General features: G+C 38.8%; 1 protein-coding gene across 6 annotated transcripts in view; it reads left to right on the top strand.

Annotated features, from left to right (window-relative positions):
• The window catches only part of FHOD3 (formin homology 2 domain containing 3), a 627,020-nt gene that overhangs the window by 463,488 nt on the left and 148,079 nt on the right, over positions 1 to 15,453 (top strand). The gene's annotated exons all lie outside the window — the stretch shown is intronic.

Here is a 15,453-nt window from a genome sequence, read left to right as displayed (position 1 = left end):
CATGAGATAAAACATTAATAGGGTGAGATCTGAACAACATTTATTGATAGAATTTTCATCTATTGTAATATATGGACAGAATTTCCATCTGATATATCCATATAGTAGAAGATTCAAATTCTACAGGGAGGCCCTGGTGAAATCATAAACATCAAGATTTATGACACTTGTGCAAAGTTATTGGTTGTTTGGTTGGAATGAATTCATGTGAGACATTTTCTTTTTACAATCAGTGCTCCAAAACGTGTATTTTCTTTCAAGGCTGAGCTGTTGTTTTTAATAGATGTGATGTTATATTTAAGAATTAACAAATGAGATGCAATAATGACCAACTGGGGATGGAATCAGTGGCCCAGGACCAAGGCTAGCCATTCAATCTAGCTGGTTATTACTGCTTGAAAAGTGCTCTGGACTGAGGTATTTATTGGCATTATAAGACAAAAATGAAAACTGACAGATGTTTAAATTTTGTTTATTGCCACTGCCATTCCAGTTCATCTGGACAGGGTTTTGTTAGAGAAAAGTGGGAGTTGTTGATTGTCAGCACCTCTGAAAACCAGGCACAAAGTGTCTTGAGCTGGGAAACCAGAAACTGAAGCACATCAAACAAATGAAGACTTAACATTTGTGAAGTTCTTTGAGCATTTCTGATGGAAGATACTATATACAATCCTGGAGCCTCAAAATTCTGCCAGTCATGTAGGAAATTTCCTACCTTGCAAAGTAAATTTTACTGAATAACAATGGATTCCTCTTAAAAAGACCCTTCCTTCAGAATACGTGAAATTTTAAGGCTCCAGGACTATTAAGTAGTAGTGGTATGTCATATACCGCATAGTGGCTTCTCAGTATATTGAGGGTAAGTCTACACTACCGCAGTACATTGCAGCTACGCCGCTGTGACGTATCTGGTGAAGACACACTGTGCTGACAGGAGAGCACTTTCACGTTGGCATAATTATTCCACCTCTGCGAGAGGTGCAAGACATAGCATGGTGTAAACATTGCTGTAAGTCGATGTACGTCGCACAATGGAGATGTTGTTTTCACACCCCTGAGCGATGTAAGTTCTATCGACTTAAGCAGTAGTTTAGATCAGCTCTCTATGTCCAATGCATTTGTCATCATTCCATGTTTTCATTTGACATCTCTTTCATGCTTGTTTTTGGCTGGGTCTATAGTGAATTTGAGTCTGAGGGCCTCGTGGTCTTACAGGCTGATGACAAGGATGACCGTGCATTTGAGGCTGAACTTCAAACATCTTCAGTGTGAGTGTTGCTGCAGTTGCTCTGCATGGAACACCTCTTGCATGGTTCTGGGCTTTTTCATTACCTTTTGGTGTCTGGAACACATACAGTGGGTGTGATTGACTCCTTAGGGTGATGCATTTGGGTGGAAGAAATGCATTTTATTTCAGTGCTTTGACTCCACAATGATCCTGGATTGATTATTCTGTTGTAATCAAAGACATGCAAGCACACTGAGTTATCCTTCCTGAGGTACATTACAGTTGGTCAGTTTGATGATTTTTTTGTCATTTGCATTCACCCTATTGTTTTCTTTGTTTCATAGCTGGGAACTGGAGAATGTATAACACCAGATGGAAAAAACAGTCTGTCCCAAATCACACCATCCTAATCCCCAACACACAACCCTCTAATGCCCTCTCTGTTTAAATCTGTGTTCATCTCCTTTTGGACCTGATATTATGCTAGTCACTTTCTTTGTCATCTATATTTTAACCATTTTGGGACAGATCTTGGCCCCAGCTCTGGATGTATTGGCAGTGGGCAGGAGCAAAGTACTACACTTCATTCTCCCACTCAGTTCTTGCCATACCAGAGGTTGGGCCTGTAGTTTCTTCACTCCTGGAAAATCCCTGAAAGCTGACTCTTTGAAATTCCAGCCATTCAGCCTCTTGAGAGGATATCCTGCTTTGCTGACTAGTCATCTGCATGATTATGTTTCTTTCTGGATATGCAGAAAAGAAGCCTATATAATTGTCATATTTGATAAAGGGTTTTTTAAGAGCTAACTTTGATATAATGTATAAGTCTTAGAATGCCTTGAAGTATTTAAAAGCATAGCTAACCACTCTGATTCATTATTTGCATTGGCTGCATCCTGTTTCCCAAGCTATAAACATTAAAGCATCAAAATAACATCTAGACACCACATATCTGTTAGTCCCAGACTTAATTGTTTTTTTTAACTCCTGAAACCAATATGACAGCATTAGGGCGAGAGTAAAGGCATATGGTTCAGCAGTTAGATCAAGGTAGAATATTTGCCTGTTGGGACCAGAAGTTCTTGTATTAATGAAAATGAGTCTGACTCTCAGAACTCTGGACCATGTTTTTGCCACACCTGGCTACTACTTAAGGGTACCATTTTCCCATTCCCTTTCAGGATCGCTATGCAGAGAAGACGTTATGGACTATTGTTTCAAAATAGTCATTTTGTGGGCTAGTCATTGTGCCTGAGAAGTAGGAATATTATTTTCTAAAGGGCACATCCTGGCCTCAAAACTAAACAACACAGATTTATGTTAGGTAATTTGATAGAGATGTCTCTTTTCTTTTTTTTATAGAAATATGGTTCCTATGGAATCTTAGTAAGTTTTTATTCATGTTGTATCTGAGTTTAGTCACAGAGTTGGTGGAAACATGGGCAAAAAAACCCTGCAAAAATGTCTTCAAAATATGTTTGTTGTTTTTCACCAAAATATTGCAATTTCAATGCATACTGTTCCAATTCTGAAAAATTTCAGCAAGCAGCAAACTCCCCATGGAGGCATGTTTGTTGTGGGTCCACAGTCCCACCTCCATTGCCCATACAAACAAGTATCTGGAGCATTGTCTTAACTAAGGGCATGTTACATCTGCAACGGTATATCAAAAGCCAGCTCAGTGCTCTCCTGGTAGTGAAATTGTCAGCACCGGACTTTTCCAGACGCCACAGCCTGGTGATACCTTTTGTAATTCAGCCTATAGAAATTACAGGAGGAAAAGGCCTAATTGTTCACCTGGGATCAGCTCTAGTGCCCATTGAAGTCAATGGAAAGACTCCTCTTCAGTGGGCATTGGACCCAGCCCGTAGCATATCACCTAGCAAATGCAGGATTGCTATTTACAGTGTATTTTGCAGGGCTCTATCTATTTTAGTTATAAAATATCCCCAGCTATGAGGCTTCAGTCACTTTCCTTGGAGACTCTTCCAAATTTGCTTCACCATTAGAAAAATTTTACTGGTATTCAGCCTAATTTTCTTTTCCTTAGATTTACTTCCTTGCTTCTGCTGGTAATTACACGGTACATATGTCACTTGATTCCGATGTTGGCTTTACACTGGAATAACTTCATTGACTTCAGTGGAGCTACCCCTGATTTACACTCTCGGGAGATCAGAATCAGTCCCACATAGTATATTGTGTTTCTTTTTAGGCTCTTTTCTTCTTGGTATTTATGGACTCCATTCCCCAAATTGCAGCACGCCCCAGGTTCCTCAAAGTACTCCTTTGCAGAGTGTTCCTCTTCCCTTTCTTTCTAACTCATTCAGATGGTTTGGCATTTATTTTGCTTTTGTTTACCACATCAAACAGGTTGTTCAGAGTCATCTGCTTTGTGTCAATAGGTAAGATTTACTGCAATGGCAAGGAAATAAGTCTTCCAAAAAGAGAAATTTATGGTGGCAGTAAAGCAGAAAAGACAATAGTATCCAAATTCTGTTTTCATTTGCAATGCTGTAAATCGAGCGAAGCTGCGTGAAGCCAGTGCAGTTACTCTGATTTACACCAGTGTAATTGAGAGCAGATTTTGCTTGTAAGATGGGAAAAGGTCAGACTATATGTCTTTAAGGGCAACCAAGTGGAGAACTTGTAGGTCTTTTTCATCATGTTGGCAACCGTCTTCCAAAGTAAATGTACCACTGTTCAAAACAAATAAGGGACTAAATCTGTTCTGTTAGTGTGGTTTAGCAGAGAGCAAAAGCCATCTTTATATACCCATTACAAATACTTAACTAAAATTATACTAAGTGTGTGTGAGGGGAGGAAGGGACTTTTACAGACAGGCATTTTGCTGCAGGCATATTTCTGTTACCTAGACCCTTGACATTTACTTTAGGCCTTACACTCACAAGTTTGCCTTGCACTAGATCCTTTTCTGTTTCCATTCCGCAGGTGAGCTCACTAAAGTTTGGAAACACTTTAATCCTATTAAAATATGACATTTAGAATGATTCAAGGGTGGCACCTTGTGAACTTTTTCTGTCCTGCTCAGAATTTACTAGTCTAAATCTATGGGCCTAGCATAGCATTTTATTTGTAAAATAATAGACTTCTTACCAAAGCATTTCTATATTTTATGTGTGACTCTAGCTTTTTTTCCAGCCATGCCAATGGCGAGTCAAAGAAGACAATAAACAGTGGCAAGATCTTGCATGATAGTGGAGTTTTCATTTTATAGCCTTAATGAATCTTGTGTGCAGTGGTCACATGAGCATTAATAGACAAGTCAAGTGACTGTGTTTCACTTTTGGTTCTCATACTGACAGAACTGAAGGCATATAGTTTGATGTGCAGCTGCGTGGTAGTGGAATTCCTCGGTATGGTTTTCACGTAATGTGCTCTTCATGGGCCCATCCACACACAGCAATATACCAGGAACTGCCGGTCCTCACAGTCTTTCAAATGGGCGCAATGATGAGCCTATTCCACAAAAACTGATCAGACCAAGTGTTTCTCTTTGATCCTTATTATACAAAGAAAATCTTCTACCCCAGAAATACTTCAACTGAATTCTGTCAACAAGACTTAGTGAGCTTTCTCTGGGAAGTTGAAAGTAGATTTACACTAGTGGATCTTATCAGCATTTGAGCAAAGAATCTATCTATGTTTTTTAGGGAATTTAAATATGAAGTGTTTCCAAATAATCTACTGAGACTTATAACGTTGTGAATAGTTAAGTTTAGGTGATAATGCCATCTTATTAGACTCCCTTTTAATTTTTTAGTTTATAATATGTTTCCTTGGCTGTTGTTTATTCTGTCATTTCTGCCAAAATAATAACATGAGGATTAGTCACTCTACATGCTCAGCTGGAGCTTGTACTGCATTAGGATGTTCTGGTGGTACCACAGGACCCTAGCAAGCAAGCAACAAGTAGTGATACTGGGAGGTCTGTCAGGTCTACATAAGCAGGCTTATATGGTGACTGAAGCTGTTATGACTTTACACTCTACCAGTATTAAACCAGTTCAGGGGTAAGTTTCCCCTAAAACTTCCCAATCTTACTTTGTGTTTTGAAGAAGCTTTTCTTCCAGAAGGACTCTGTAGAGGAGGAAAGAAGCAGTGGCTAGAGACGAAAGAGGACATGATATACTTGTGACGAGTGTTCAAGTCTGTTGGCACCCCCTGGAGGAGGACCTCACAGTCAAGATGCACGTTGCCCTACTAGTGCCACTGGGGAAAAGCCCTTCTGAGCTAGACAATAGTGTAGGAATTTTGAAGTTACATCTGCACCAGGTTTTCAGTGTCCCATCTGGAAGAGCCTCCCAGAGCTGAGAGTAACTCGAGGATATTGTGACATAATCCATTATCAGTGGAATTATGCTGAGCCTTAGAAAGGGGCTGGACTTCCTTCAAGCCTCTTGGAAAAGATGGGTTGTTACTGTTTTGAAACACGACAGGGAGCTGTGCAAACATTAGAACTGTCTGGTTTTATGTGTTTTGATGTTGGAAGACCATTCAGCTACATGAAGGGATCATAGCTGAACGCTTTTTGAGATCCTGAAGAGGGTTTTCTCTGCTTAACTTTGGACTCTCTCCAGCTGCACAGCCCATAGCTTTGGCTATAGTGGCCCATAAATTTTTGTGGTGAGACAGTCCTCCAGGGGAAGGTATGCCCAAAGTATATCTAAGACTTTTTACAATTATTGTTATGATTTTCATGGCTTCTGACATTCTGACTATAACCAGTCCTTGATTCCCCCCTCCACCCACAGAATTTACCATGTCAAAATTGTAGCTCTAGTCACAGAATTTTGCGCTTTGTTGACTTTCCATTGCCACAGCTGATATTTCTTGGTGCTATGAAAACATGCTATCGCACAATTGAAAGGCAGATAGGTTTGTTTTTTTTTAATTAAATGATGATGAACGTATGTCAGATCCCTTAGGTTTGGCTGATCCTGCTATTTAAAAAAAGAGAAAAGGGCAATCAGGGTTGCATATAGCACTTGACTCTGCTGGCCTATCAGGAGCTACTGTAATGAAAGTAATTAATAGCAATAATAACAACAATATATGAGTAGGGAGAGCCAAGATTAAGAATTTAAGGGGGCCTATCTAATGGTAGGACATCATTGTAAAATAGAGGGGGTTGTAAAAAGTAACCTTTATCATTTAATGAAAAGACATTGAGTTGTACTTTCTCTTGCCTGAGATTTGTCCCATTTTTGTGTCTGAGACAGTTATCCAAGGCAATAAACATCTCCTGTAGAAGTGATAAACACAGAGACATAGGTTGCGGTATTCATATACTGAAGGACCCATTCATAGACATCCTAGGGTAGGCCACCTAGCATTATGGTTCTTCTTGAAGTAAAATGACGTAAGATTAAATATGGGGGTGGATGGGGATGTTCTTTTAATTTTATTTCATTAGCCACTGGTATGGACAAAAAATGGTGAAGAAATGAAGATCTAAGAATAGTGGTCCTCAGAAAAGAGTGGTGCACGGAATGGCAACTGTTCATAACATCAAGCCATTGTTAGTCTCTGACAACAGTACCTTTACCAATAAAAATAGCTGTTGGGGCCCTCCTATTTTAGCTTGGGGACGGATTCCCTTTGTTATGTCCCTCATGCATTCTGAAGGCGGTAACGGTAGCGGATTAAATGAAGAATGAAGCAATGCAGATTTGAAGGGACAGCTGATGAAACAGGGAAGCTAGAAAAAAAAAGATTTGTATACTCAGATGATTTTAAAGAGAATCTTAGAGTGGTCTGGAGGAAGCTAAGGAAATACAATGGATGAGGGGAGATAAGAAACTGATCAAGAACAGTTTTCACTCCCAACCTAAACCATATGTAATAGAATCTATTAATTTATATGGCTCTTGCCCTATTAAAATTTGGTTGTTCAAAGCTCTGCCACTGACGTTGAGCAACTTGCACAGACCCTCTGTACATCAATGTCATCATCATCCTCACTCCCATAACCACGTTGGTCATTGGGGCACCATCACAGATGAGCAATCTACCAATTGTCTCCACCCCTGACAATTGTGTGTCAGTGCTTGAGTCTCTGCGAAGTCCATTCCTGGCCACTCGTTTATACATCAGTGTACCCTTTCATAAAATGTGTGTAACAATGTGAATTGCTTTGGGTTCATTGGGCAAAAGTATGAGATATAAGTATGATACAGGTGTAAGGTGGTATTTATCATAGTTTATAGAAAAGAAAATAACAGGAAGTTAAAAAGCAAAGAGCACTGTCACATATGAATACAGAATGGAAACATATTTCCCCTTTCAACTTTCATTACCCTCCTTCTCATTTTCCAAAATGTAATATAAGTCATGGTAAAAGGATGTATGAAAAGAAAAGGCAGGATTTTTGACCTATTAATTACACACATTAATTTTCCATTTGATCGCAAGTACAAATAAAACCCTTTCTACACAGTGGGCCAAATTCTTGCTAATGTATACCTTAGGCAACCCATTATCAGTAAGATTGCATGTGGTATAAGTCAGCAGACTACTAATTTTATCCAGTAAAACCATTTTATTGAAAATACTTGATGGACATGAGGCTTGCTTTGTTAGCTTTTCTTTTCTAAGGGGGAAAAAAACCCTCCAGTGTAAATAACCTTTTCTTCCAGAGTCATAATTTGATTAATTTGAAATGTTGGCAACTCTCCTTTTTGCTGTTTAGCCTTACACATAAGACTAATTAAACCTCTTCTGTCTGTGAAAGGAAAGACTGTATCGGAATGCTCTTGAAAGGAAGAAAAGGGAAGCCTTTTATGACCAGAGGTGCTTCAGAGCATTTGTTTGTTTTATAAGAGCTGAGGCAGTTAATTATGAACGGCACTGTTTAACCTAGGAAAGTGAAATTTGAGCCATAAATTTATGACAGCAGCAAGCAATCCTGGAAGGAAATAAAATTGATACCTACTATGACTTGTAAAGTCTTCTCCTTGATGGAATATTTTTCATTTTCTATTTATTCACCTGTAAGGAGTTCAGGAAAGCTGCTTTTCAAGTACTCTGCGAGAGGGAAAACAGATCTGATATTTGAATGGAAAAAAATCTGAAAAGTAATGTGCCTTAAAATCAACCCTAAGGTTTCATTTAAAAAATAACTTTTGGAGGGATAGTGTCCACAGTCATATTATCTCACGTCAGTGAGCTTGGCCAGTGATGTGCAGTGGCTATTTAAATAGGTAATTTGAAGAAACTAAAACGAAAAGAGCTTGTATGCTGATACCTTAATTTTTAAACCGCAGCTTTCCCTCATTGGCAGTAAGCAGTACACAAAGGCATTTGCATACCTGATGGTTTCAGAGAAGTGGGAGTACAGTGTCCTGTAACTTAACTAGGATTGCCCAACCTTATCATTCTGTGGACCACTTCATAAGAGAGAGATTCTCTCATGACCCCACCTTCCCTACCAACATTTCAGTGCCCCACTACCTGGCTCTCAAAATACTTAATTTTGCAGATTATCTAGGAAGGACTCACAGGCCACTGGTCCCTAGATCCACCTTGCAGGAATCGCTGCCTTAGGGCCCGATCCAATGCCTATTGAAATGAGAGGGAAAACAGGTTGATTTTAAACTGTTGACTGTAATGGCAGTTGAATCAGGCCCTAAAAGAACAGGAATCAAATATTGAACAGAGGTCTTTGATATACTAATATCTCATTCAGTAAAACTTGCATAAATGCTCGTACAAAGCAAATGATTTTTGGTGAAAAAAATCAAAATAAATATTATTATAAAAACATCCTTTGCTATTTCTCTCTGTTGTGGACCAGATTCTGCTACTCATCCTCAATGAGCAATACCTTACCTTACTCCATGAAAAGTCCCATTGATACTAAGGACTGCAGAATCTGGTCTTATATTGAAAATTCTTTCTCTGTTAGACAGAAATATCCTCCCAGCTACTTCCTTCAAATTCCCGATTAGCCATTTCTTTCTGTTGGAAAATAACTAAGAATTTGAGAATTGCCTGTTTCAAGCTGCATGTTGGAACATTTAGAGGTTGAGACACTAAAAATAATGCTTGTTGAAATACTAAACTCTGTACTGTAGGGAGCAATCTTGTGCTGACTGGTGGATGGACTAGATAATATAAACAGGTTTTCTTCATCTCTGGGTTCTCATATTCTGTGATATTAGCGTAACATAGTGTCATGCTTTCAACTCTTACAGAAGGATCAGAGTCACAGACTTTAGAATTTTCAAACACCTTGTTTTTGAAAGCCTTAATCCAGATCTATTGTCTTCTGGTTGTACTGCTATTCCTTATCATCCTGGTTATTTAATGGTTGCAGCATCCTTTTTCCCTTGTGTTCTCAGAGACTGCTCCTAACCACATTGTAGGGTGCACAGATATTATTAGATTGAGATTCCACTAAAGAATAATTACAACTTGGATTTAAGCAAAAAAGGATCATGTAAAGAAAACATCGAGATTCTTCTGTGTCTGTGTGTGTGTGTGTTATTTTCTTTAGTTAGCACTTTATTCATTTTGCTTTTCCCTTTCAAATAAAGTTGTAGGTTGGCCTTCGGGTGTTAGTTTTTTTCTTCAGTCTCTGTGTTTTTAAGGCTTATGTTTCATTAATTTGAGGAAGCTATTTAATGTCAGCAGCAGGAACAATCTGATAGATTCAAGTTTGATTTTATTTTTAAATTAAAAGGAAGGGGAAAGGATTATCCATTACTTTTAAAGCTTTGGCTACATTGCTTTTAGATTCCCTTGGTATATTCTGTATCCATAAACTGCACTTTATAATCTTGCTAAACGTACATGTACTTTAAAGGGGCTACAAATATTTCCCTGTCTAACTTTGGGTTCTTGTCATGGAAATAGCCAAACAACAACTTTGCCCTATTAGATATCTGTTAGTTTTCTTGGCCGATGATAATCTTTTAAAAGTATTTGCCCCCTTTGGTGGATAACAGACAGCCATTTTAAAGCTGAATTTTAATGTATCCATTGTTCCAGAATTTATGTTTACAGTTTTAAAACACTAATTGCAAAATTCTGATTTGTGATTGATATCATGGAACCTAAGTAAGCCAGTGGTGGCCTTAATGTTGGTCAAACATGCCAGTCCATACAGTGCTAGCTGTAAGCTCTGTAGAGATAAATATTTGCTTTGTGCTAAACTTGATAAAGTAACTAGGCCACTGCTGAAAACCTTGGCAGGTTTTGGAGCTCAATTTCATTGAATAGTTTCCACTGAATCATTTTTCTTAATCTAATTATACTATTGCATTGGCACAAAATCTACATATATATGTACAGACAGAGGGAAAAAGAAAGAAACTATTGCCAAGTTACCCCTTCTCCTATTCACACAAAAATAAACATATACTTAATAAGAAATGCCCCATTGGAGCTGCCAGGTATATTCAGAAATCTGTTGGCTCTTCTCATTTGATCTGTCTCCTCTATCTGTTTGCTTCCACCATATTTTATTATATAAATGGCATTCCCAGTCTTTATTTAGCTGTTTTCCAGTTTTAACAAATGTTTTGGAGCACATTTTCCATTTTTACAGCATTGTTTAGACAACGAATCTGCAGAAGATGTTATATTTCAGCTATTACATGAGCTCTGTATAAGCAGAAAATCTATTTTCTATCCATACTGAAAGTCAGCTGGCACTGGAACTATTTTCTGGATTAAGAAATGAAAAACACCGTTGATTCAGCAGGTATTTTAAGAATAAGATTGTCACTCATCCCAGGCATGAATCAGACCCACTTTCATAAAAACTCTACTCTAGAGGTCAAATTCTGGAGCTACATGTTCAGTTGCTGATTAAGAGTGTTTCCCAGTTATGGACCCTGGATCTGGGTCTTCCCTTAATATGTTAATTCAGCGATTTCCACTATGCAGATTCCACAGTAGTTGGCATGGTCCAATTTGGCTCCACAGCCACAGAAGCCAATGCATATTTCCCTTCACCTTCTTCCCCCACTGCCCCTGGCATCTTCATAACAGACATGAGGACAACCAACCCTTTGCTCTGATTCTTCCCAGCCCAACTGCCATATGTGTCCCATCCTGCTAGGGCTAATATCAGCAGAGTCACTGAGCCCTTCTAACATTTGGATGAGGGCCAGATTCCTTCTGAGCTGCTAGCATTGAGAGAGAGAGAGTACATGAGAAGGGTCACCATGGCCTGAGAAGAAGTCCAGCTGGCTGGCATCTCTAAAATGAAGCCATCATGTAAGAAGCACAGTTTGGACCCATCAGTCCATTGCACCACCACTGGATAGCTGGGGAGATGGGAGGAGAGAGCTACTCACTCAAGCTATCAACTTTCCACCCTCCAATCCACCCACTGCTACACAAAAAATTCCCTTCCCCCCCTCCCCCCAAAAATAATTAGTAACTCTGGTCTCATCTTGTCCTGTATATTGGAGACTTACAGATCTTATTGTGTCTCTAGGGTGGAGTAGGTAGGAGGAGAGACACAAATGGGATTAACGTAAGGCAGCTTTAAGAGCAGGGGAGTGGGAGAACTCATTTACATGACTTCCTGTGCCTCAGCCAAGGCACTCAGCACCTCCTCCTTGTGGAGCAGCATCAGTTCACTTCTGTCCCACTCCCCTGATCCCCACCACCACCACTTTCACATTGCGCCTGCTATCCCCAGGATCAATTGGGCTGATATGTAGACACTTTACTAGCCTCTCTGGAGCTAACTGAGAAGCCAAAAGATCCATGTAGAGGACATGGAGACCATGTGCCTATGCTCATTCCTAAGTGTCCACTCAGCAGTGCGTTTAATTGCCTTGTTTATTGTCCTCATTTTGGTTATGCATAATCAAAAGTGCTTGTTCTAGAAAAATAGGCCAGTTTCTTACAAAATGTGCAGCTCTGAAAGGATTAACTGCATACGTGTTAATGGCCAATTGTAAACCATAAAACCAAGAGTGCCACAGGAATGCTCCATGTGTAGATCATTTGAAACATGTGATACTTTGAAACAATACACAAATGTCTGAGTTGCTGGTTATTTGGTGGCCAGAGGCTATGCTGCAAATGGACTTGTCCATAGGTTCACAGCCTGATTTGGGGCAGGCAGTGGTAACATAGGCTCCCAACCAGTTATCTGATTTTGAATATCCTGCCCTGACATCATGCAAGCAGTAACACGTAAGAAGGCATGCTGGGGTTTTTTTAACCCCAAAAATGAGGTCAGTGCTTGTAACAGATGCCAGATGACTAGCACTGGAAACTGAAGTATTCTATGTGTACATACAGGAGGTAGAGCAAGAGCAGAGGAAACATAAGATCTTCATATGACCCTATTAGAATTTCTGAACTCTGGCTTGAAGGGCCCACCACTAAGGGGGAGTGGGGGTGTAAATCTCACTCAAGCCTTGGACTCACTCTTGAGACTGCCAATAAGGGTGCTGATTGTACTGGTGGTTTTGGAGATGTGACTACCTGTCCACTAGGAACTGGGTTAAGATCATGAAGTCATAGACATCCATATAGCTGTTATGTGATAATGATTTTTAGTTTTTTTTTAACCTGGGATCTATTATAGCAAGTGACTTAGAAGTGAAAGTTGCTCCCTATCCTATTACTGTGATTCTTGAAACAATCTAATCCTCCAGATGTGCGGATATTACGTACAACCTTCCTGCACATCGTATATGTGTTGTGAGATGTGAGATCAAAGGCCAAGTTCGTATGCCATATGAGAAGCATGGATGTCTTGTATGACTACACTTTGATGTGTGTCCCTTCTTCAAACATATGTTTAAATTAGGGCTATCAAGCGATTAAAAAAATTAATCCTGATTAATCACATGATTAAAATAATTAATTGTAATTACTCATGTGATTAATCATGCTGTTAAACCATAATAGAATACCATTTATTTAAATATATTTGGATGTTTTCCACATTTTCAAATATATTGATTTCAATTTCAACACAGAATACAAAGTGTACAGTGCTCACTTTATATTTATTTTTATTACAAATATTTGCACTGTAGAAATAAAAGAAATAGTATTTTTCCATTCACTTAATACAAGTACTGTCATGCAATCTCTTTATCATGAAAGTTGAACTTACAAGTGTAGAATTATGCACAAAAAATAACTGCATTCAAATATAAAACAATGTCAAACTTTAGAGCCTACAAGTCCACTCAGTCCTACTTCTTGTTCAGCCAATCACTCAGACAGACAAGTTTGTTTACATGTTCAGGAGACAATGCTGCCTGCTTCTTGTTTACAATGTCACCTGAAGGTCAGAACAGGCATTCTCATGGCACTCTTGTAGCCGGTGTTGCAAGATATTTATGTGCCAGATATGCTAAAGATTCATATGTCCCTTCATGCTTCAACCACCATTCCAGAGGACATGCATCCATGCTGATGATGGGTTCTGCTCAATAACGATCCAAAGCAGTGCAGACCGATACATGTTCCTTTTCATCATCTGAGTCAGATGCTACCAGCAAAAAGTTGATTTTCTTTTTTGGTGGTTTGGATTCTGTAGTTTCTGCATCAGAGTGTTACTCTTTTAAGACTTCTGAAAGCATGCTCCACACCTCGTCCCTCTCTGATTTTGGAAGACACTTCAGATTCTTAAACCTTGGGTCAAGTACTGTAGTTATCTTTAGAGCTCTCACATTAGCACCTTCTTTGCATTTTGTCAAATCTGCAATAAAAGTGTTCTTAAAACGAACAACATGCTGGGTCATCATCTGAGACTACTATAACATGAAATATATGGCAAAAGGTGGTAAAACACAGAGCATAAGACATACAATTGTCCCCCAAGGAGTTCAGTCATAAATGTAATTAACAGGTTATTTTTTTAATGAGCGTCATCAGCATGGAAGCATGTCCTCTGGAATGGTGGCCAAAGCATGAAGGGGCATCCAAATATTTAGCATATCTGGCATGTAAAATACCTTGCAATGCCGGCTACAAAAGTGCCATGGGGACGCCTGTTCTTATTTACGATGTCACCTGAAAGTGAGAAGTGGATAGCATGATCTCCTGTAAATGTAAACAAATTTGTTTGTCTTAGTGATTGGCTCAATAAGAAGTAGGACTGAGTGAACTTGTAGGCTCTGAAGTTTTACATTGTTTTGGTTTTGAGTGCAGTTATGTAACAAAAAAAAATCTACACTTGTAAGCTGCACTTTCACGATAAAGAGACTGTACTACAGTACTTGTATGCGGTTAATTGAAAAATACTATTTCTTTATCAAGTAAATCATTTTTATCATTTTTATAGTGCAAATATTTGTAATAAAAATAATATAAAGTGAGCACTGTACACTTTGTATTCTGTGTTGTAATTGAAATCAATATATTTGAAAATGTAGAAAAACATCCAAAATATTTAATAAATTTCTATTGGTATTCTATTGTTTAACAGTATGATTAAAACTGTGATTAATTACAATTATTTTAATTGCAATTATTTTTTGAGTTAATCGCGTGAGTTAATTGTGATTAATTGACAGCCCTAGTTTAAATCAATGAGAGCTCATGATAAGTGCCTGATTGACAGCACTGAAAATGAGGTATTGCAGTCTGTGTTTTAGCATGTTTTTGTTATTGTTAACCTGCTGAACTTTGTTTGTGCTGATCTAGGTAGTTTTATTGTAATTCTTCAGGATGCTTAGTTGTTGGCTTTTCCTGGAGAGAAACGGTCCTTTCAGGCTAAGTGAAGTGCAGAAGTTTTGTAGGGGACTGTTATTCGTGTGACACCAGCTTATAAAGGCCAGCTTACTTAGCCTGCACTCTTCTAAATATGAACTTAATTCCAGTCTTTTAGTTAACCCTTCTACTCTGGGAATCCAATTTTCCCACTGACTGACAAAGACAAATGAAACAACCAGAACTATGGAGTGCTCTACGTCCCTTGTTCATAATTTGATGAGGATGATGATTGTATATTTCATTTCACACAAGGTACATACAAAAAGTTCAAGATTTTCAAAACTGTGTGATTAAAATTAGGTTCCTAAATCCATATTTAGGTCCCAGTCCTGTAACTGGCTCCACACAAACAGACTCCATAGTCCATGTGGAATCAACAGGAGGTACATGGTCCTATGCACCTAATTACGTGTCCTGTTTTTAATATATGCTGAGCAGCCAGCAGCTCCAAGGTACACTGAATCAGAGTGCAGTCTTACCCCAGTGAAGTCAATGGGCGTTCTGCC

This window comes from Lepidochelys kempii, chromosome 2 (genome assembly GCF_965140285.1).
Source record: "Lepidochelys kempii isolate rLepKem1 chromosome 2, rLepKem1.hap1, whole genome shotgun sequence".
NCBI lineage: Eukaryota > Metazoa > Chordata > Testudines > Cheloniidae > Lepidochelys > Lepidochelys kempii.
This window is presented reverse-complemented; position numbering and strand designations above follow the sequence as displayed.